Below are 22,080 nucleotides of genomic sequence, written 5' to 3'. Positions count from 1 at the left end.
AAAGATGAATCTCTGTAAGACTGCATTCAAAGATTCATGAGAGAGGCAAACCGAGTGGCCACGGTAGGATATGAAGGGAAGTTCGTTGCCATCTCGGCAAGAATAATTTATTGTAGTCCATTGTGGAATAGTGTACATAGGACCCCTATCAACACCTTGCAAGAGTTCCTGGACCGAGCTGACAAATACATGAAGCTAGATGATGCTATCATGAAGGAAGAGAAATGCATAAACCATTCGACCACTGTTAAGGCGGATAAAAATGGCACGAACCCTCAAGGTGGCAGTGGAGGCAACGGTAAGAAGAGGAATACCTCAGGGGCTGAGCAGGGTGGAGAAAAGAAAGCTAAGTCAGCACCCGCGGACAAACAAGCTAAGCATCAACCCTACCTGCCTAGGTTCACCAATTATACTATCCTGACCACATCGAGGGCTGACATTTACTTGGAAACATACGAGGAGGTACCATACCGAAAGCCACCACCCTTGCGTTCAGAAGGAAAGAAGGACAAGAATAATTTTTGTCGTTTCCATAATGATTATGGGCACGACACAAACGAGTGCAAACAATTGAAGGATGAGATAGAGTTTCTTCTCCGATCAGGAAAACTCTCAAGGTACTGAGGCAAGACCGAGACCCCAAGCAGGAATCTAGAATTTTGAAGGCAGAGGAGTCCACCACTTGAGCCGGTGGTTATAGACTTTACACTGGATACCACATGTGGAGGGCTCCACATAGTAGGCAACAATAACAATGCTCGTGAGCGATATGCAAGGACCCTCAAGCATGAGGTAGGGGAGTCTCCCCAGTGTATGGCGGTCGAGGAATGATCTCCAAAAAATCTAAAGTATGAAAGTGAAACACTCACTTTTACAGAGAATGACGCCAGACACATGAGGTACCCTCACAATGACCCTCTAGTCCTTACCAATCAAATCACCAATGCCAGAGTGAAAAGATGCTTGGTGGATACGGGAAGATCAGTAGATATCATGTAGAAATCATCCCTTAAGAAGATGAAGCTCACGGTCAAAGACCTGACACTGTGTTCCCAAGTGATATATGGGTTCACAAGAGAATGCCTAGCACCAGCAGGAACTATCAAACTACCGCTCACAGTGGGGGATGCCCCCAGGCATGAAACTATGATGATAGAGTTTCTGGTGGTAGATTTCTCATCGGCCTACAATGTAGTACTCGGGAGACCCCTCCTGATGGCACTACACGCAGCAGTATCTATCTAGCATCTATCTTTGAAGTTCCCCACCAGCGTAGGGCAAGGATGCGTACAGGGAAACCAAAAGGAGGCACAAGAATGCTATAATGTGTCAGTGGTCAAGGCAAAGAAAGGACCATGTGTAAACAACATGATAGTAACCTACTACGAAGAGAATGAAGGAACCGATGAGATTGTCAACATAGAAGTTGACGTTGAAAGAAACACTCTACTGGAGTCGGGGGCTCCTTTTAACAAAGATTTGTTGCTATAGCAAGTTTTCCAAAGCTAGGGAAACGACATCGATCCTCGCTTTGGGGATGACTTCATGGGGGTAGGACCAGCCGAAGATCTTGACAAAATCCTACTAGATGAGGATGACCCGACTAGAGTAATCAAAGTCGGGAATGAGTTAAAGGTGGAAATTAAAGCACGATAGGTGGAATTCTTGAAGAAAATCTAGGACGTCTTTGCCTGGTCACATAAGGACATGGTTAGAATTTCTTCATTCGTAATAAGTCATGTCCTCAATATAGACAAGAAATACCCACCAGTGCAACAAAAAATGAGACTGCTTGACAAAGATCGATCTCAAACCCTGAAGGAGGAGGTCGAGCTGCTCAAGGAAAACAGTTTTATAAGGGAGGCCTACTACCCTGATTGAGTATCAAACCCCGTGTCGGTCCCAAAACCAAATGGAAAGTGGAGAAAATGCGTGGACTTCACAAATCTGAACAAGGCCTGCCCCAAAGTCTACTTCCCACTACCCATAATAGACCAACTGGTCGATGCAACGACAGGGCATGAAATACTCTCATTCATGGATGCGTATTCTGGGTATAATCAAATAAGTATTCACCCTCTCGATGATGAACATACCAGCTTCTGGATAGACAAGGGATTGTACTGTTATAAGGTGATGCCATTCGGCTTGAAGAACGCAGGAGCCACCTACCAGCGTTTAGTGAATGGCATGTTCCGAGACTTGATCAGCAAAAATATGGAGGTATACGTCGATGACATGTTGGTCAAGTCCAAAGAAGCTGGAGGGCATGTTCAAGACTTGGAGGAATGCTTTGCAATACTTAGAAAGTATAACATGAAGCTAAACCCTCTAAAGTGCTCATTTGGAGTTGGTTCTGGTAAGTTTCTCAGATACATAGTCAATTCACGTGAAATCGAGGCTAACCCTGAGAAGATCAAAGAATTGATCGACATGAAGTCACCTACCACAATCAAAGAAATACAAAGCTTAAGTGGGAGAGTAGCTGCCCTCAGTAGGTTCATATCAAAGTCTATTGACAAGTGTGCCCCTTTCTTTAACTTACTGAGGGACAGCAAGAAGATTCAATGGATCGAGAAGTGTGAGGAGGCTTTCCAAGCCCTGAAGGGGCACCTCGCCCAACCTCCCGTCCTAGTGAAGCCAATATATGGTGAAGTGCTATTCATCTATTTGGCGATCACCGAGCATGCGATCAGTGCTGCTTTGGTAAAGGAAGAGAACAGGGGACAACACCATGTATACTATATCAGTAAAAGGCTAGTAGGTGCAGAGTCTAGGTATCCCCCTCTTGAAAAACTAGGCTACTGTTTAGTAATCTCCTCTCGAAAGATGCGTCCATATTTCCAAGCTCACTCGATCTGAGTCCTGACCGATCAACCGCTGAGAAAGGTTCTTCAGAAACCAAAGGCCTCAGGACGATTACTCAAGTGGGCAGTGGAACTAGGACACTTTGATATCATTTATCATTTGAAGACTGCGATAAAAGGACAAGCATTGGAGGACTTCATAGTCGAAGGCACCAACCTTGAAGACCCTTCCTACCTATCGGAAAGTGGAGAAACCGAAAAGGACGGAGATATTCCTGTATGGAAGCTATATGTTGATGGAGCATCCAATGAACACAACCCAGGCGCAGGAATCATACTGATCACCCTAGAGAATCATCGAATACATTGATTTCTTAGATTTGGAGTCAACGCTTCAAACAACAAGGCTGAGTAAGAGGCATTATTAGCTGGATTACGCTTGTCTCGGGATGTACATTTACAATCCCTAGAGATATTCAGCGATTCCCAGCTAGTGGTGTACCAAGTACTGGGGGAGTATCAAACCAAGGGACTTAAGATGGTATAGTACCTGAACAAGGTGAAGGACTTGTTAGCACAGTTCAAGAAATACTCAATTATATAAGTCCCAAGAGAGTAGAACGCTAATGCCGATGCCTTAGCCAGTGCCAAAGACGCAGACACCTTAAACGTTGTTCCCATCAAATACTTGGTGGAAAGAAGCATAACCGAGTAAGAGGCACTACCTGTTGAGTTAGGAGATACATGGATGACCCCTACTATTAACTATCTCAACCAAGGAGTAGTGCCCAGCAATAAGAACAAAGCAAGGAAGTTGGTGAGACAAGATGTGCGATATATAATAGTCGAAGGGGTACTCTACCGATGAGGGTACTCCCTACCACTGCTAAGGTGCATTACACCCGACTTGTAACGCCCTAAACTCCAGGGACCATTACGGTGAACATTACAAACAGTGCTAAACTCGCTAATCGAGTCATTTGGCCATAAACGTGTAACTAAGTATGATTAGTGGTTTAGGGATTACAATTTTTGGTTAAGATATAACGTTTCACTAGAACATTTACTGTATACATTGGGATCCCAAAAATATAATTTAAAGGTCTATTACAAGAAAATATTTACAACCAGCCAATCTAAGCGGCAAAACAGGGTTTAACCCTAGTTCCTCTCCTTCAAACCTCGGCCGTGGCGGTCGAGCAGCTGCATATGTACACATCGTCACCTAAGCTCTCCAACTCAAGGATGGTCCAGATTTCTTTTGCCTTTACCTGCACCACATAGCACCCGTGAGCTGAAGCCCAGCAAGAAAACTCAAATGCTCATGAACAGTCATATCATGATATCAAATCATATCTGGCATGCCTAGCAAACATAGCTTTATTCAAGCATGCAAATAAGTTCAAACAATGCTGGGGAATCAAGGATAAGAAATCCTGCCCTCCTGATTGGATGACTATCAAGTCAATCCTAAACAGATGAGTCTTTCAACACTTGAGGTTCTGGTAAACCATACTGAGTGACCAACAACCAAGTCACTACGAGGCTCAGTACCTAAAGCCATACAAATGATGATCAGAATGATCATACAGAGCTCATAGCTCTGAACAGATGAGTGAATATCACTTGGAGGTTCTATTAACCATACTGAGTGACTGACAAGCAAGTCACTATGGGGCTCGGTGCCCATAGCCGTGTAACGAAACCGTTACCTGGGCTTTCCTGCAATGGCTCTAATCAGATGAGTGACTGATGGGTAGTCACTAGCTTAAATAGATGACTGACTGATGGGTAGTCACTAACTTAAATAGATGAGTGACTGATGGGTAAGTCACACAAGCACTTTTAGTTTTCATCGAAGTTGAGGTCGGTTCGGCATTAACGCTCTTCTGAGTCATTTAATGCAGATGTTGATTAGATCTAATCTTTATTGGCTTGCGTTGAACACGCTAAGGCCGTCCTGACTTATGAGTCAGCACTATGTGACCAGTGCCCAATACCACTGCCGAACTTGACTAATGAGTTACAGCTTCACAGTTAATACTGACACCTTTGCAAATTTTGACTAATTAGTCAGTGCCATGCACAAGTAAGCAATGCTACCAAACATATGTCATATGTCGAATATTCAAACGCAGAGCATTCAGCATGCTAACTTAACAGTTGCTAGCACAATTATGATCATGCACAAACATAGAGACTCAAGCTCTGATCAATCTCACAGTCAATATTCATGGCATGCCCTAATCACATGTTTCTCGTGCATCGCATGCATCACACTTAATCATCCAGCATGCCTCAATAATAACCATATGCAAATGAGAAAGATTGATAAGCATTCAATATGCTATCAATGTTTACATTTAAACATCCAACATGCATAAAGAATAACCATGCATGTCACATATGGGGTGCAATTTTCTTACCTTTGGTCCAAACACAGGTTACCAACAAATGAGCCACAAGCACGATCCCGATTCCAAGCCTCTAGTGATAACCTAGTCACAACCACAAATGGTGATCCAATGAGTTCAAGTTCTAAAACCAATCCCGGAACCAAAACCTAGCCTCCAAGACATCAAACCCCACCAATCCGGGTAATAGGAATGATCCTGAGGCCTAAAACCAAGTTCCCGAGGTCAAAACACTCAAACGGGCTCAAACCTGCCCAAGGGCTATGACCCTAGCACCTTGAGCCGTGGCCCCCAACCTCACCAAGAGAAAGGGTCGCGGCACCCTATACCCAGGGACGCGGCGCCCAGCAAGGCCAAAGCCCTCCTCCTACTTCTTTAAGCTAGGGCCGCATCGCCCAAGAACAGGGCCGCAGCCCAACTTCGGGCCGACCATTTTTCTCCATTTTCAACCTTTTAAAACCTCCCAAAAACATACCTAATCACCCCCAAATCCAAAAATCAAAGTTCCCAAATATCCCTATGATCCAAAACCCATAAAACCTAAGCTTCAATTCCAACAAAAACTCATCAAAACACAAAGTCCAATTCAAGCTTAAAAAATTAAAACTTAAATTACCTCCAATTGAGTTGTTTCCAACTAAATCCTTTGACTAATAAGCTTATAATCTTCCCTAGGATTGCTATGCCTCGATCCTCACTTGAATCCGAGTCCTAGAACTCAAGTTACCTTCGAAAATGCGATCAGGAGACGAAAATGGAACTTTGAGGGAGAGAGAACGTACAGAACGTTCTGTTTATTTCTTAAAAGGTTAATTCAAGCTTAAGTAGCCTCAACTAAATCCTAATGCTCGGGGTCTCGAAAACACCCCCGGGGACAAAATAGTCAAAACCTCCAGAATTTCCTCATGATCTCAATAACTCCCAATTTATCATCAAATAACATCCTCATAACTCAATATCCCAATAAAAGACCCCCGTTATGACAAAACCGCTAATCAATAATATAAGACCGTCTCATGCCGAATAGCTCAAATATATCTCCATAATAATGGAATCTCATTCACAAATCACAATATGCACCCAAATATACAAATATGCCCTCAATGGGCCAAATTACCAAAACACCCTAATAATCAAATATGGACCCACATGCATGCATATAACATCATATTATAATATAATTCACATAAACATGCATATTATTAGTTAATGGCATAATTAAATAATTATGGCCCTCTCGACCTACTAATCCAGCCATTAAACTGCATTATGGATTTCAGGGCATTACAAATATCCCATCCTTACAAAAATTTCATCCTTGAAATTTATCTGAACTGCCGGAATATCAATTCCGCACAACTGATTCTAGTTTCCCAGGTCACTCCCTCGACCTCACTGTTTCTGTAACATTACCTTAACTCAAGGTACACTTTGTTCCTCAGAATCTTATTCTTTCTGTCTCATATCTGGTCTGTCTATTCCTTACAGGATAACTGTAACGACCAAAATTTGCTAATAAGGCTTAGGGCCTTGATTAGCGTGCCTGGAGGGCAATAGGTGAATTACAGATATAATATGTGAATCTATGTGAATATGTGATAGAGATGCATGTTTAGTTGAATTAAATATGCATGTGGGCCCCGTTTGGTTATTAGGGGTATGTTTGTGTTTTTAGCCCGTTGAGGGCAAAACTGTAATAAATGTGATATGTTTGTGATATATCTCCATAGCACGATCCGAGACAGTCCTAGAGAGCATTTAGCCAGAAGGTCACAACAGGGTTGAGAATCCGACTCCGGGCAAGTCGAGGGGTATTTTGGGTATTAGATGTTTTATGGGGTTATCAGGTTATGGAAATATATATTTGGAGATATATTTGAGGTTAGAATGTCTAGGAGGGAATATTGGGGAAATTTACCATTTTGCCCTCAGGGACGTTTTTGGTACCCCGAGCCTTGAGGTAACCTTATAGACTTAAGTTGAATAAAACAAAACTTAGAATTATTTAGAACTCTCAGAAACCGACTCTTTCCTTCACCTCTCTTTGGAAGACTTTCTCTCCATTTGAGGCTTTGGGAAAACTCTTGGTGAATCAAGCTAGAGACTAAGTAATTCAGCTGAGATTTAGGGGAGCTTGAAGCTTGGAGCTCAGGGAGCTGGTTCAGAGATTCAATCCAGCAAGGGTAAGTTCTACATTATACGGTTCATGTTTGGAATTTCTACTGGTTTTAAGGTTGAATATTGGAGTTTGCATGTTAGCTAAGTAAGGATTTTCTTTTGATTGCTTGGTTGAGTTTTGGGGCTGGTCTTTGTTAGGTTTTGATGCTGAGATTGTGTTAGAATCTTTGTGATAGTTAATCTGGATTGTTGGCTTGATTTTGGGGGAAATTGGATTGGTTTTTGAGGTAGAAATGCTGAGTTTTTCTGGGTTCGAGGGGTAGGGTCGCGGCACCCTTCAGCAAGGGTCGCGGCGCATGTGGGCAAGTTTGAGGCTAGGTCTCGGGTTGAGCTGGGGGACGCGGCATGAGTCCCTAGGGCCGCGGTACTATAAATAAAGGACCCAGGGTTTCATTTACGGGGACTTTTGGACTCTGGGCTAGATCACTTTTTCTGGAATTTTGGAGACCTAAAGAATATTTGGGGAGAAATTATGGGCAAGTGAGAACGAGTGGATATTTTGTTTCAACAGTGTAATTGTCGAGTGATTCAATACTAAAAGCTAAGTGGGTTAGGTTACTACTGTTTATCAGAACATGGCTGAACCACTATAAAATTCCTGTGTGTTTATTTAAGATATTGTACTCTGTCATTTATTTTATTTATTTCGTTTAAAAGGTGTCCAATACTGCACATACGAATGTAAGCCAATTTCATAGATCAACAAAAATTAATTAAATTTTGCAAAAAATAAATAGGCCAAATTAAATGAAATTTCGCAATGATTAACCAAAGTTAATTTAAATTTCATTTATCAACAATCAACTTAGTTTAGGTCATTTTGAAAAAAAATATTAATTTAATTTAAATATGATCTATCAACAATTAACCAAATTTAAGTTAAATCTCATTTATTAAAAAAATATTTTATTAATTGGTTTGCAAATCATGATATTTTTAAAAATTTAAACAATTACAAAATTTTAAACAAATATCACTAGCTGTTTTTTTTTAAGAATATCTTAAACAATTAAAAAAAAATTCAAATTTCAAATAATTCAAATCCATAGAATAATCAGATATTAATATTTTCAAATATAAGATTTCAAAAAATATCAAGTATTAAATAATATATTTAATCTCTGATAACTTAATTTTAATATATAAAATATTTAAAATTAATTAGTTAACCTATTCTTAAATTTGAATTTGAATCTTTGCAGAAAATATCTAATTTTAAAGATCAAACAACAAAAATATCGTATTTAAAAAAAAATATTTTTAAATGATAGAAAAGATCTCATATTTTTGTTTTAACCCATTAAAAAATACATTCAAAATCCAAATTTTAAGAAATTTTTTTATCACAGGCCGTGGCCACGGGACCAATTTGGGCGAAAATTGCATTCTGATTCCCAGGCCACAACCAGTGAAAACTAGTGGCCGCGGCCACAGCTCGAAAAAAATTCAAAAAATATTTTGTGTAATTTTTCAACCCAAACACGTTTTCTAAATATTTTTTACCATGTTTTACATCAAATAAAGCATTTATAAAAACTATTTGCAAAGAAAACACAACAAAATAACTCAAATTTGGTAATAATCACATAATAATCAATAAGCTTCATAAAAACATGAAATCCATCAAATTACTCAACACATCAAATAATTCATTTTTTATAACATGTTCATGCATGAAAATAAAGATTATCAAAGGCTCCGAGGTCAGTTATTGGGAAAACTTATACAAGATCTTGTTTATTTTCATGTATATCTAATGTTAAACAAATTAATATAAGAAAACCTAAAAGATGTTTCTATAATTGAATTTGAACAGAGATAATGATAAGAACACTTAAATTATACACAGCGAAATGTATTAATCATTCCTTCGGTTTCTCTAACCCTTGAATCCTTTCTGTCCCAGGGTATCACCAAGAAACTGAACTGATCTTCAAATTTCTTTACAGCCTTCCAAAATATCCTCAGAATCACCTAGACTGAATGGGAAATTCTCAACACATGAGATAGATACAAAGAGAAGAAGAGAAGAGAATTTAGAGGCTTAGAAAAGGACTTTTGCTGTAGAGAGAATCTAAAATCTAGAGCATCAAGAATAGATCTTCTGATCTTCTTTTCATCTGTCAGATCGTCTGATTTCAACTCACTTAGCATTCATTTTATAGGCTCAATTAGGTCACTTATTTTTAAAAAAATCAATAAAATAATAGTTAATATTAGCCATTAGGTCAAAATTATCATGGGCTATAGGCCTGTGAAATTTCCCATTTAATTATAAGCTTGTTGGACTTAAAATCTAGGCCCATATTATTTTCTAATGCTTAATTAATTAAATATTTATTTAAATCCTTTATCAAATTAATTATTTATAATTTGAACATTGATTTAAAATTATTTATTAATTTAGACACCAATTTGTCTTAATTAATAAATATGCCATAAAATATATTTTCTTCTCTAAATTGTATAACTCTATGAAAATATCCAAAATTGACCTGGTCAACTTTGATTTAGTAACTTATTAATTCCACGTGACTCCACTAAAGACTCAGAATTGCACTCTTTAATTCATAGACACTATATAACAAATATATATACATTATTAATTATCTATTGTTACAACCATAATTGTCACTCAATCTTCTATAGACAGTCTACAATGAGATGGGACTAAAAATATCATTTTACCTCTCATTGTATTTTATCCTTAACACACTTAGAGGGTGTTTGGCTCCTTAACTAAATAATTGTTTTTTGTTTTTAAAAGCTAAAAGCTGTTTTTTGAAAACAAGTTAGGGTGTTTGGCTTTGTTTTCAGAAAATAATTTTTAAAAACAAAGTTACCAAAAACAGAAAATTTTGAGAACAACAAAAAATTGTTTTTTGTTGTCCTAAAATTTTTTTTGTCTATCTTTTTTTTTTCTTTTCTAACATCACTTTTTTAATTATTCTTATCTAACATCATTTATTGTTACATCATTTTCTCTCTCATTAGTTTCTCTCTCTTCACTTTCTCTCACATCACTTTCTATCTCCTTATTTTCTCTCTCATCACTTTCTCTCCCCTTACCTTTTCTTTCTTCACTTTCTCTCTTGCTATTTTATCTCTTCTCACTTTCTATCTTTTCATTTTCTCTTTCATCATTTTCTATCTCCTTATTTTCTCTTACATCACTTATTATGTCTTCGCCTTGATATTTCAGTAAACTAATATTAATTACTGAAATGAGATCTTTATCATTTAGCACCTTGAACCAAACTAAAAGGAAACCATCGTTTTACTTCTTCATCGAAATCTATAGATGTTTATATCTATGATTAACACTCCCACTCAATTATACTATCTAGTTCCCAAGATATAAGTATGGGCTAGTCCGTAGGGTAAGCTGGTAATGAACAAGTCAAATAACTCAAATAATACAATCAGTTAGAATACTAACCACTCAGAATTGAGATTGAATTGACTAGAATAGATAATAACGGTATGTTTATTTATCCTATCTACTATCAATATCGGTCTAGTTCGATGTAACAAATGCAACCGATCTTATCTACTTTGCTAATGTTCTAGAAAGAACATAGCACTATAATGTGTAAGTAGATTATATCGTAGATTGGCAAGTCAATGTAAATGTTGTGCACTGACTAATCTTAGGACTAACTTATTTTAAATATATAATCATGTTTATATTCCACTGCGATTATGTCACTATAAATATGATTAGCTATATGCTCGGGATTTAATAGAAGTTTATATTAAACAAATAATATTGAAAATAAAACATGTGAGCAAAGTGATTGACCAAGTAAAAAATGATTTCTATTCTTATATTGATAATAAAATGAGATTGCAACGAAATTGAATTTTAATTAAGGCATAAAACCCCAACAATTTGATTTTTTGGTGAATTGATTACTCACCTCTCTCTAGCTCTCAAGATTACTAGTTTTCTCAAATATCTTCATTAGGAAAGCTTGACTTGTTTAAAGATTAAAGGCATGTAAATATTCAAGGAATCTCTAAGGAAAGGCTAGGAAAAGAGATTTTTGGATAACAAATCTCAATTTGTGTCAAGCCTTTGTGTAAAATCATAAAATCATAGACTTGTGATTTTATGCAACTAAGGTTCTTCAACTCAAAGGTCCATTCTACTACTTGATCTTGTTTGTTCTATTTCCTTTGTATTATTCTTCCATTGAAGATTAGATTATCTTTGGTTTATTATTTTGAATTGTGAAATTCAAAGTTTGTGTATAGCCATATCTCCAACAATAATCAATGTCAGTCCTAGTCTGATGTAACTAGATACATCTGATTGTACCTAATTGGTCCATGTCTTGGACAAGACACCACACCATTGTGTAAGTATATCATATCGTAGATTACTAAATCAATGAAAATCATGTGCACTGATTAATCTGAGGACTAATTCTTTTGAATATATAATTACAATTATAATCTACTGTGACCCAATTACTATAATTGTAACTAGTTACACTTGTTCAAGATTTTATAGACGTTTGTATTAAATAAATAATTATGTAATAAAATGTTATGATTGGTTAAAATACAAAGATCAAGTGTTCTTACACTAGCTAGGTATAAAACACTTGATTATTTCACATAGTGAAGATGTGAAATTTGAGTTTCTATTGTAGGCATTTAAAAATTGTGTTTTTGGATCCAAAGTGATACAATGAGGTATCTAAAGATGCCCAAAAATTTAGGAGCATTTGGAGGTTTCTAAGGTCAAATTTGAGAGTTTTGACCTATCGGGGTGACGTTGCATCACTTAAAACCAGGGTTTCGACAATGCCCAGCAAGCGATGCGTTGCCTGACGTCCGTACAGACAAGTATTTTAAGCTCCAAATAATGTATTTTAAGGCTCTAATCCTATTGGTTAGAACTAATGATGACGCCTACACAATAAAAGGGTTCTCATAGAGTTTTGATGGATTTGATCACTCTCTCAAATCTCTCTCTAACCTTTCTCTCTCTAGGTTTCATGTTCTCAAGTTTTCTCCAAGAAATTCATAAAGAAAGTGCTTGTCTTTGTGAATTTAAAGGCTTGTTCAATTCCAATTCTCATTTCCTCTTAGAAAGGCCTCAAGAATCCATTAAGGGCTAGGAAATAGAGAATTTTGACAGCAATACTCCTCGTGTATAACCCTTGGTTGTGTTTTCATTGAAGAATAATAAGTTAAAAGTGGTGGTCTAGCAAGGGTTTGAATCTCTCAAGAAGATCCAAGTATTAAACGATATTTTATGAAATAAATATATGAAATGATTTTTGTTGCATATATTGATTGTTTATTATTATTGTTAGAATAATATTATATGAATATCAGAAAATTCAGAAGTTCGTTATTTTGACTATAATTCTGTATTGGTACGAAAGGATTACGATTGCACGGAACAAATTTAAATAATTCGTAGTAAAACAAAGTTATATGGAATCTTTAGATTAAATACTGTAAGTACGGCTCACTAGTATTATGAATATATGTAATCTAGATCCGAATTATTGATGTAGTAAGACATCTTAGTGGAGGTACTTTGCATAAAGTGGTTATACATGAATGGAACCCGATATGTTATTAATACCTAATAATAACGTCTAATTTATAAGTATTAATTAAACATATCAATAAGATGATCATATACAAATTGATCTTAATCCTAAAGTTATTATGAACTCCTATTTATGTCATATAAGTTCTTTGATTCACTCATTATGGTTTGTCCGAATGATCAGGCTGAAAACTTTTTGTTTTGGGTACATAATATACATATATGGAATCTATAGCTATGCGAAAGGAATTGAATAATTGTTCTCTTAAGGGTTGGCTTTTGGAAATGAAAGGTTATTGAGCTCAAATTCATAAATCATTTTGTGAATTAACCTTCACTAGTAAAGTCAATGGTACTTAAGGAAAAAAAATATAATTAAAGAGGTTAAACGATGATTAATTCCTACTTTAATTATGAACCATTAATAGAAGATTGAATTGTATGTAGTGATTAAATCGATGAACACTTTTTATATATTTAAAAGTACTCAACAAATAAACGTCTATAATTACAAGAAAGCAATCTCATTTTTTAGAGAAATAATATTGAGATTAATAAATTAAAGTTATTATAATATATAGTTTAATTAATAGTATAACTTTATTGGAGCTTGAAATTATAGGTCCACAGGTCCCCGAGATGGCTCTATCAACACTATTCATGGTAAGAGTTGAAATTGGGAAAAATCAGAGTGATGACATATTTGCAAGAAATTTGTTCTTCTTGGTTAAATATGTAATTGAGACAAATTAATTAATTAGTATATTAATTTTAGAAATTAATAAATTAATTAACATAATTTTTTTTAAATAAAATGGGCATTTTTGAAAATAGCATTTAAATTGGATTTGAATTTTAAATGATATTTTATCTTTAATTAATCTGATAAGATAAGTTATCAGGTTTAGATATTTTTGAATAAATAATTATTAAATAAAAGTGGTTGGAACACATCCTTGAAATCAGGGATGTGTTACACACAAACTACAGTGCATGTACTGTAGTTGGCGTGTAACAAATATCCAAGATTGGATCTTGATATTTATTTTATTTATTTAATAAATATTTTATAATTTGAATTTTGAATTTAATTATTTATTTTATAAATCTATCAAAAATAAATTGTTTCACGATACGCTTAAGTGAGAGAATATTCAAGATAGAAAATTTTAAGTGTTGACCTGTGAAATTGGAAAATGGTCATATGTACAGTATACGACACCTTTTGAACGAAATAAATATAATATACGATAGAGTAAAAATATCTTAAACAAACACACATAAATTTTATAATGGTTTTGCCATGTTCTGATGAACAGTAATAACCTAATCTACTAAGTCTTTAGTATTGAATCACTCAATAGATAATTACATGGATGAATTGAAGTATTCGCTCGTTACCAATTTGCCCAGAGTTTCTCCTCAAATTATATCTCTCTCAAAATCGTTCCCAAAAAAGATCGAAAGGATCCCTTTTATGAAGCCCTGGGTCTTTATTTATAGTACCCAGGGGCTGTTACATGATCAGTAATACTGGAGATCGTGGTTTGGTACACGATTATTGGGTAGTGGAGATACGTGTCCACCTCCCCAAGATTATGAGATCGTGGGTCTTCTCGTTGTTTCTTTGGATCGTGGTTGACGATGCACGATTGAAAACTTCAGGAAAATGCTAATTCTTGGTTGGTCTATGAGACTTAGGCGCTAGGCCCGGTGACCTTTTAGAGCTTGGGTGCTAGGCCTGATGACCCTCCTATGTGCTAGGCTTGATGACCTTATGGGTGCTAGGCCCAATGACCTTCTAGGTGCTAGGCCTATTGACTCTCCTAGGTGCTAGGCTTGATGACACTCTGAGTGCTAGGCCCGATGACCTTATGGGTGCTAGGTCTATTGATTTAAGTTTGAACGAGCGTGAACTTTATCTAGCAAAGAGTTATTAGGAGTTTAGGCCGACCACCCTATGAAGAATAGGGTGGGCCGACCATCCATGTGGCACTTGAGCATGTCAGGCCGACCACCCTTAGGGGTTGGGGTCAGGCCGACCACCCTTAGGGGCTTGGGCCAGGCCGACCACCCCTTGGGGGTTTAGGCCTGGTCGACTTCCCTATAGGTCCAGACCTATATTTTTTGTTCATCAGTCTTTTTTCTCTGACTTGTGATTCCGCGTGCCTCTTTCTCATTCGCCATGTCATCTTTTGATTTTTGAGGGTTGGACGATTTCCACGCTTATGAAAATTAGGGTTGGGCAATTTTCAGGGCTTCACATCTAGGCATAGGCGACTTCCAGGGTTTCAGATCCAGGCATAGGCGATTTCTAGGTTTGTAAATCCCATCATGGGCCGAACACCCCTAGGGTTTCCCTTGCCTTGTGTGATTTTATAGCCTACACATCCCATCATGGGCTGAGCACCCATAGGGCTTCTTTTGCCTGGGCGATTTCCAAGCTTGTGAAGTTCATCATGGGCCAACTACCCCTAGGGCTTCCACCATAGGCCGACCACCCTTAGGTTTCCTTCATGGGCCAACCACCCCTAGGGCTTCCCTAGACTGGGCGGTTTCCAGGCATATAGACCCTTGGGCGAGTTCTAGGGTTACAAAATCGAACTCTAGACTACATTCCTATGTCCTGGTGATAAGGTCATTTTTGTATTAATATTTGTTAAGTTTTTCTATGCTTGGATGGTGTTATGATTGCATTTTTAATAGTGTTACCTTAGTTTCGTGATTCTACAACATGTTTTCTACATTGCATTTTATGATGATAAATCTGACATTTTGATGGCAAGTGCAGTTAAAATGAAGTTTCAAGAGTATTCCAGACTTTCGGGATTGAAATGTTGAAGTGGTGGAAATGTACAAGCTATCTAAGGTCAAGAATTGAAGAAATTGAAGGTAGGCCGCGGCTCATAAAATTCAGGCCATGGCACTTTAAATGGAATTGATGTTTCATAAATTTTTTTCCTAGACAGGCCGCTGCCTGCGTGACCAATTTCTGCACAAATTTTGTTCTAGGCCGCAACTTGTGACGTTGTTTTTAGATTTTTAATTACTTTTTAATTAGAATTTAATTGAGACTATAAAAGATTATTAGGGTTAATTTTATAGAGGTTTTTATTACGGTTTTAGGAGAGAAAAAGACTAAGAAAGGGTTGGAGAGAAGACTACAACACTATTGTTCATCAATCTAGTTTCTTTTCTTCTTTTCTTCTCTTAATCTCTTTGATTTTAATTATAATTATGTTTGTGATTATGATTACTATTATGGAGTAGGTTCTTTTTAGGTTAAGGGTTAATTCAAAACCCAAGACATGAATTCTTGATTGTTGATAATGAATACTATTCTTTAATTTCTCTCAATATTAAATTGTTTCTATTTTTCTGATTGAATGTTATGAATTTTGTGATTTCTTGTTAGGTGGCCAACTAATTAAGGTTTTACATTATTCAATTGTCATCTTAGAATTGCTACTCACCTAATAGTTTAGGATTCTAAGTGTATGTGATAAATTGCAATTGATAGTGATGTCAAAAGAATTGTTGATTTTGATGAAAAATAGAACCTAGGTTAAATGAATTATATGCTTCATTAATTTATTGCCTAGATTAACTTGTTTCCATAGGACTCAATGCTTTATCTAAGTTAAATAGATTGTATGCTTCATAGATTTATTGCTTAGATAAAAGAGTTCATTATTGAGCGCTTCGCCTTGATTACTTATAATAGGGAGACTGGGATAATTGTCTGCTTCAGCGTTATCTACGAGGTTAATAGTTTAATTGAGAAATTGGAATAATATTTATTATTAGCGATTAAGAATGATTGTTAACATTTAACTGTTTCTTAATATCGTAATATCAATCTTTAATTGCTTTCTAGTTTATGTTATTCAATTTTAAGTTTGAAATCTAAATCCCCTTTCTTTATTAGTTTTTATATTTTGAATAATAAATTGAATAGTAGTCCTCATGGGTTCGACCCTTATTTATCACTATAATGAAATAGTCGCTATAAGGAATTAATAAAATCAGTAAATAAATTATTATACGGCATACGACATGCATTAAATTTTTGGCGGCGTTGTCGGGGACTATTGTTATTCTCTTTATTATTCAAATTTATTTATTTGTGACTAATTAGTTTTTACTGTGGAATTGTCAGGTGTAGATGTCTGGTGATGACGATACCCAAGAAAGGTTATTTAGGCTTAAACAATATCTTGAGTCATCGTCAGCTTCTTAGTCTTTAAGGACTAATACCGATAATCCACTCTTTCAACGTCTTGCTCCACAAGTCAATCCTGTTAAAGTGCCATTACCATCTGACAACAAATCTGATTTTGACAATTCAGTTCGATCCTATAGAACAATGACCCAGCAAAGGACATTGAAAGAGTTGGTAGCGCCAAATCTTGACCAACAACCACTTTGCATCCAGTATCCACCGTTGGATGTAAACTTTGAGCTGAAGTTGGGCCTCATCCACTTATTGCCTTCTTTCCATGGGCTGCCTGGTGAGGATCCGAATAAACATTTGAAGGAGTTTCATATTGTCTGTTCTAGTATGAAACCTGTTGCAGTGACTGAAGAACAAATTAAGTTGCGAGCTTTTCCTTTCTCCCTAAAGGATGCAGCTAAAGAGTGGTTGTACTATCTTCCACCTAGTACTGTTGAAACCTGGAATGGTATGAAGACTATGTTCCTGGAACGAAATTTTCCAGCATCTAAAGTTGGAAGCATCAGGAAAGAGATATGTGGTATAAGAAAATATACAGGAGAGTCTTTGTATGAATATTGGGAGAGATTTAAGCGGTTGTGTGCTAGTTGCCCTCATCATCAGATAAGTGAACAGATCCTCATTCAGTACTTTTATGAAGGATTACAATCACTAGATAGGAGTATGATTGATGCAGCCAGTGGGGGTGCACTAGTTGATAACACTCCTGCTGCAGCCAGGAGTTTGATTTCTAATATGGCTGCTAACTCACAACAGTTTGGCATTCGCCAAGATCCTATTCCACCACCCAAATCAGCTAATGAAGTGAGCACCTCTAATGCTAATTAGCTGGGTCAACAATTGGCTCAATTAACTGTAGTGGTACAACAACTAGCTTTAGGCCAACATGTGAGGTCATGTGGAATCTGTCAAGTTGTGGGGCATGCTACTGATACTTTCCCTACTATATTTGAGGGAGAAACTGAGGGTGTTAATGCTGTAGGAAATTTCCCTGGTCAATTATTTCAGATGTACTATGAACCCTTTTCACAAACTTATAATCCTTATTGGCGTGATCATCCAAATCTTCGTTATGGGAATCAACAAGTTACTCCACAGTCTACATCTTCGAGACCACCTGGTTTTACTTTGCAACAGCGGTCTCAAAATAATTTTGTACCTAGACCATCACAAGCACTGCAAGCTGCTCCACCACCAAGTGCCAAACCCTCTATTGAGGATTTAATCAATGCACTTGCAACAAATACTCTTCAGTTTCAGAAATCCACACAAGCTTCCATCAAAAGTTTGGAGAATCAGGTGGGACAATTAGCAGCATCATATAACAGGTTGGAAGCTCATCTATCTAATAAATTGCCTTCACAACATGAGATGAATCCCAAGGAGAATGCTAGTGCAGTAACTTTGTGAAGCGGGAAGAAATATGATCCACCTAGTCCTCCATTGCCCAGTAAATTGTCATCCAAGCCACAAGTTGATTGCTCATTAATGAAGATGTTCCTCCAAAGCCAACCAACCCTACACAACTAAACCCTAAGCCTACTTTTGTCATCCCACCTACATTCCCAAGTAGACTAAAGAAGACTAAAAAGGAAGAGGTTGACAAGGAAATTCTTGATACATTCCGAAAGGTAGAAGTGAATATTCCTCTTCTTGACGCTATTAAACAAGTGCCACGCTATGCCAAGTTTTTGAAAGAGTTGTGCACTAATAAGCGTAAATTGAGGTGTAAAGTTTTTGAAAAAGTTAGTGTGGGGCAAAATGTTTCTGCAGTTCTTCAAAAGAAGCTTCCACCAAAGTGTAAGGATCCTGGTACTTTTACTATCCCTTGCACTATTGGTAATAAAAGAATTGAGTGTTGTATGTTGGATTTGGGAGCCTCTATCAATGTCATGCCATTCTCCATTTATGCTTCATTGAATCTTGGTCCACTTGAAGAAACAGGGGTGATTATTCAACTTACTGATAGATCGAATGCTTATCCCAGGGGTGTAATCGAAGATATGTTAGTTCAAGTGAATGGATTGGTGTCTTTAGTTGATTTTTATGTTCTTGTTGGGGAGACCATTCATGAAAACTGTGAGAACTAAGATTGATGTGCATGACGGTACATTGACCATGGAATTTGATGGGGAGACAATTCAATTTAATATTTTTGAGGCTATGAGGTATCCAAGTGATGTACATGTTGTTTACTCTTTTGATGTGTTGGATATCCTTTCTCAACAAGTTTTAGATTTGCATAATGAAGATTTTTTGGAGGTTGCGTTGAGAGAGCATCTTGTCTCATGAGATCATGCTGTTTAAGAAGGTTGCATTTCTAAATTTACCGATTTCTAATGAGAAATTGCAGCCATCAATTGTTCAAGCTCCTACACTTGAATTGAAGCCACTTCCAGAGCATCTCAAATATATTTACTTGGGGAAGAACGAGACACTTCCAGTTATAATTGCAAGAGATCTTAACCATGTCCAAGAAGAAAAATTAATGAGAGTACTCCAAGAATATAAAACAGCCATTCGTTGGTCTATTGCTGATATTAAGGGGATTAGCCCTTCTATATGCATGCACCGAATTTATTTGAAGAAGGGTCTAAACCAACACGTGAGGCACAACGGAGATTAAATCCACCTATGATGGAGGTTGTGAAAAAGGAGATACTGAAGCTCCTTAGTGTGGGTATTATTTACCCAATTTCAGACAGTCAATGGGTGAGTCCAGTTTAGGTAGTGCCAAAGAATTCTGGAATCACAGTGGTAAAGAACGATGAAAACGAGCTGGTACCAAAAAGAATGCAAACCGGGTGGCAAGTTTGTATAGACTACCGAAAGTTGAATGCGGCAACCCGCAAAGATCACTTTCCATTACCTTTCATTGATCAGATGCTTGAGAGGTTAGCAGGTCATCCTTATTATTGTTTTCTTGACAGTTATTCGGGATATAATCAGATTGTTATAGCTCCCGAAGATCAAGAGAAGACAACCTTCACATGCCCTTTTGGTACATTTGTTTTCCGACGTATGTCGTTTGGGTTATGTAATGCTCCTGCTACTTTTCAGCGATGTATGATGAGCATTTTTTCAGAATATATTGAAAACATCATTGAGGTTTTTATGGATGATTTTAGTGTTTATGGTGATTCATTTGATCGCTGCCTTCATAATCTCACTTTGGTACTCCAGCGGTGCATTGAAACTATCCTTGTGCTTAATTAGGAAAAATGCCATTTTATGGTAAACCAAGGTATAGTTTTGGGTTACGTGATTTCAGTCAAGGGAATAGAGGTTGATAAGGCAAAGATTGATTTAATTCATTCTCTACCATCTCCAACTAGTGTGAAAGAAGTGAGATCATTCCTTGGGCATGCTGGGTTCTATCGGAGATTTATCAAGGATTTCTCTAAAATTTCCACGCCACTAAGCAACCTTCTTCAAAAAGGTGTAAAGTTCGAGTTTAATGAAAAGTGTTTAGTGGCTTTCAACTTATTAAAAGAGTCTTTGACTACAAATCCTATAATTCAGCCACCAAATTGAGAGCTACCTTTTGAACTCATGTGTGATGCAAGTGACTATGTCGTGGGTGCTGTTCTTGGCAGCAAGTTTACAAGCTTCCTCATGTTATATACTATGCTTCTCGCACTCTTAATGATGCTCAACTTAATTATTCCACCACTGAAAAAGAGCTCTTGGCGGTCATTTTTGCCTTGGAAAAGTTTCAGTCATACTTGATTGGAACTAAAGTGATTGTTTATACCGATCATGCTGTCTTCGCTATCTATTGGCAAAGAAAGAAGCCAAGCCTCAGCTGATTCGGTGGATTTTACTTCTTCAAGCGTTTGATTTGGAGATAAAAGATAAAAAGGGTTCTGAGAATATGGTGGCGGACCACTTGACTTGTCTTATTTGGGATGAAGATAATTTTCCCATAGAAGAAAAATTTCCGGATGAGCAACTCCTCTCCATGCAAGAAGTTATTCCTTGGTATGCCGACATTGTAAACTACCTTGCTTCAAAGGAGTTACCAAGTGATCTCACACAAGCACAACGGAACAAGATCAAGCATGATGCTCACCACTACATATGGGATGAACCTTATCTTTGGAAGCATTGTACAGATCAAATCATTCGAAGGTGTGTACCTGAATCTGAATTTCGTTCCATCCTTACTTTTTGTCATGCTTATGCTTGTGGTGGACACTTTGGACCTAAGAAGACAACTTGTAAGATATTCGACAGCGGTTTCTATTGGCCCACAATTTTCAAAGATTCTTATGCTTATTGTAAGGCATGTGATCATTGTCAACGAGTTGGTAACATAACGGCCAAGGATCAAATGCCTCAAACTCCTATTTTAATTCTTGAGATTTTTTATGTTTGGGGTATGGATTTCATAGGACCGTTCCCATCCTCTTTCGACTATGAATATATTCTTTTGGCAGTGGACTACGTGTCTAAATGGATGGAAGCAATTGCAACTAGAATGGATAATTCAAAAATAGTAGTGGATTTCATTCGCTCCAACATTTTTGTGCGTTTTGGTACACCTAAGTCTATACTTAGTGATCGAGGCACTCATTTTGTAACAAGAGTATAGAAGCATTGTTTCGACGCTATAGTGTAACTCACAAGGTGACGGTTGCTTATCATCCACAAGCCAACGGGCAAGTGGAGGTTTCTAATTGTGAAATCAAATTGATTCTTGAGAAAACTGTAAATCCAAACCGAAAAGATTGGAGTACAAGGCTTGATGATGCCTTGTGGGCGTATCGTACGACATATAAAACACCTATCAGTATGTAACCATATCGGTTGGTGTATGGGAAGCCTTGCCATCTACCGGTAGAGCTAGAGCATAAGGCTTGGTGGGCTGTAAAG

General features: G+C 37.0%; 1 non-coding gene across 1 annotated transcript; it reads right to left on the bottom strand.

Moving 5' to 3' along the window:
- Window positions 1-17,703: 17,703 nt before the first annotated feature.
- On the bottom strand, window positions 17,704-17,810 carry LOC133787641 (small nucleolar RNA R71). Its single transcript, XR_009872648.1, has one exon. It is a non-coding gene; the product is annotated as a small nucleolar RNA R71 (small nucleolar RNA).
- Between the last annotated feature and the right edge of the window lie 4,270 nt (window positions 17,811-22,080).

This window comes from Humulus lupulus, chromosome 6 (genome assembly GCF_963169125.1).
Source record: "Humulus lupulus chromosome 6, drHumLupu1.1, whole genome shotgun sequence".
NCBI classification, from domain to species: domain Eukaryota; kingdom Viridiplantae; phylum Streptophyta; class Magnoliopsida; order Rosales; family Cannabaceae; genus Humulus; species Humulus lupulus.
This window is presented reverse-complemented; position numbering and strand designations above follow the sequence as displayed.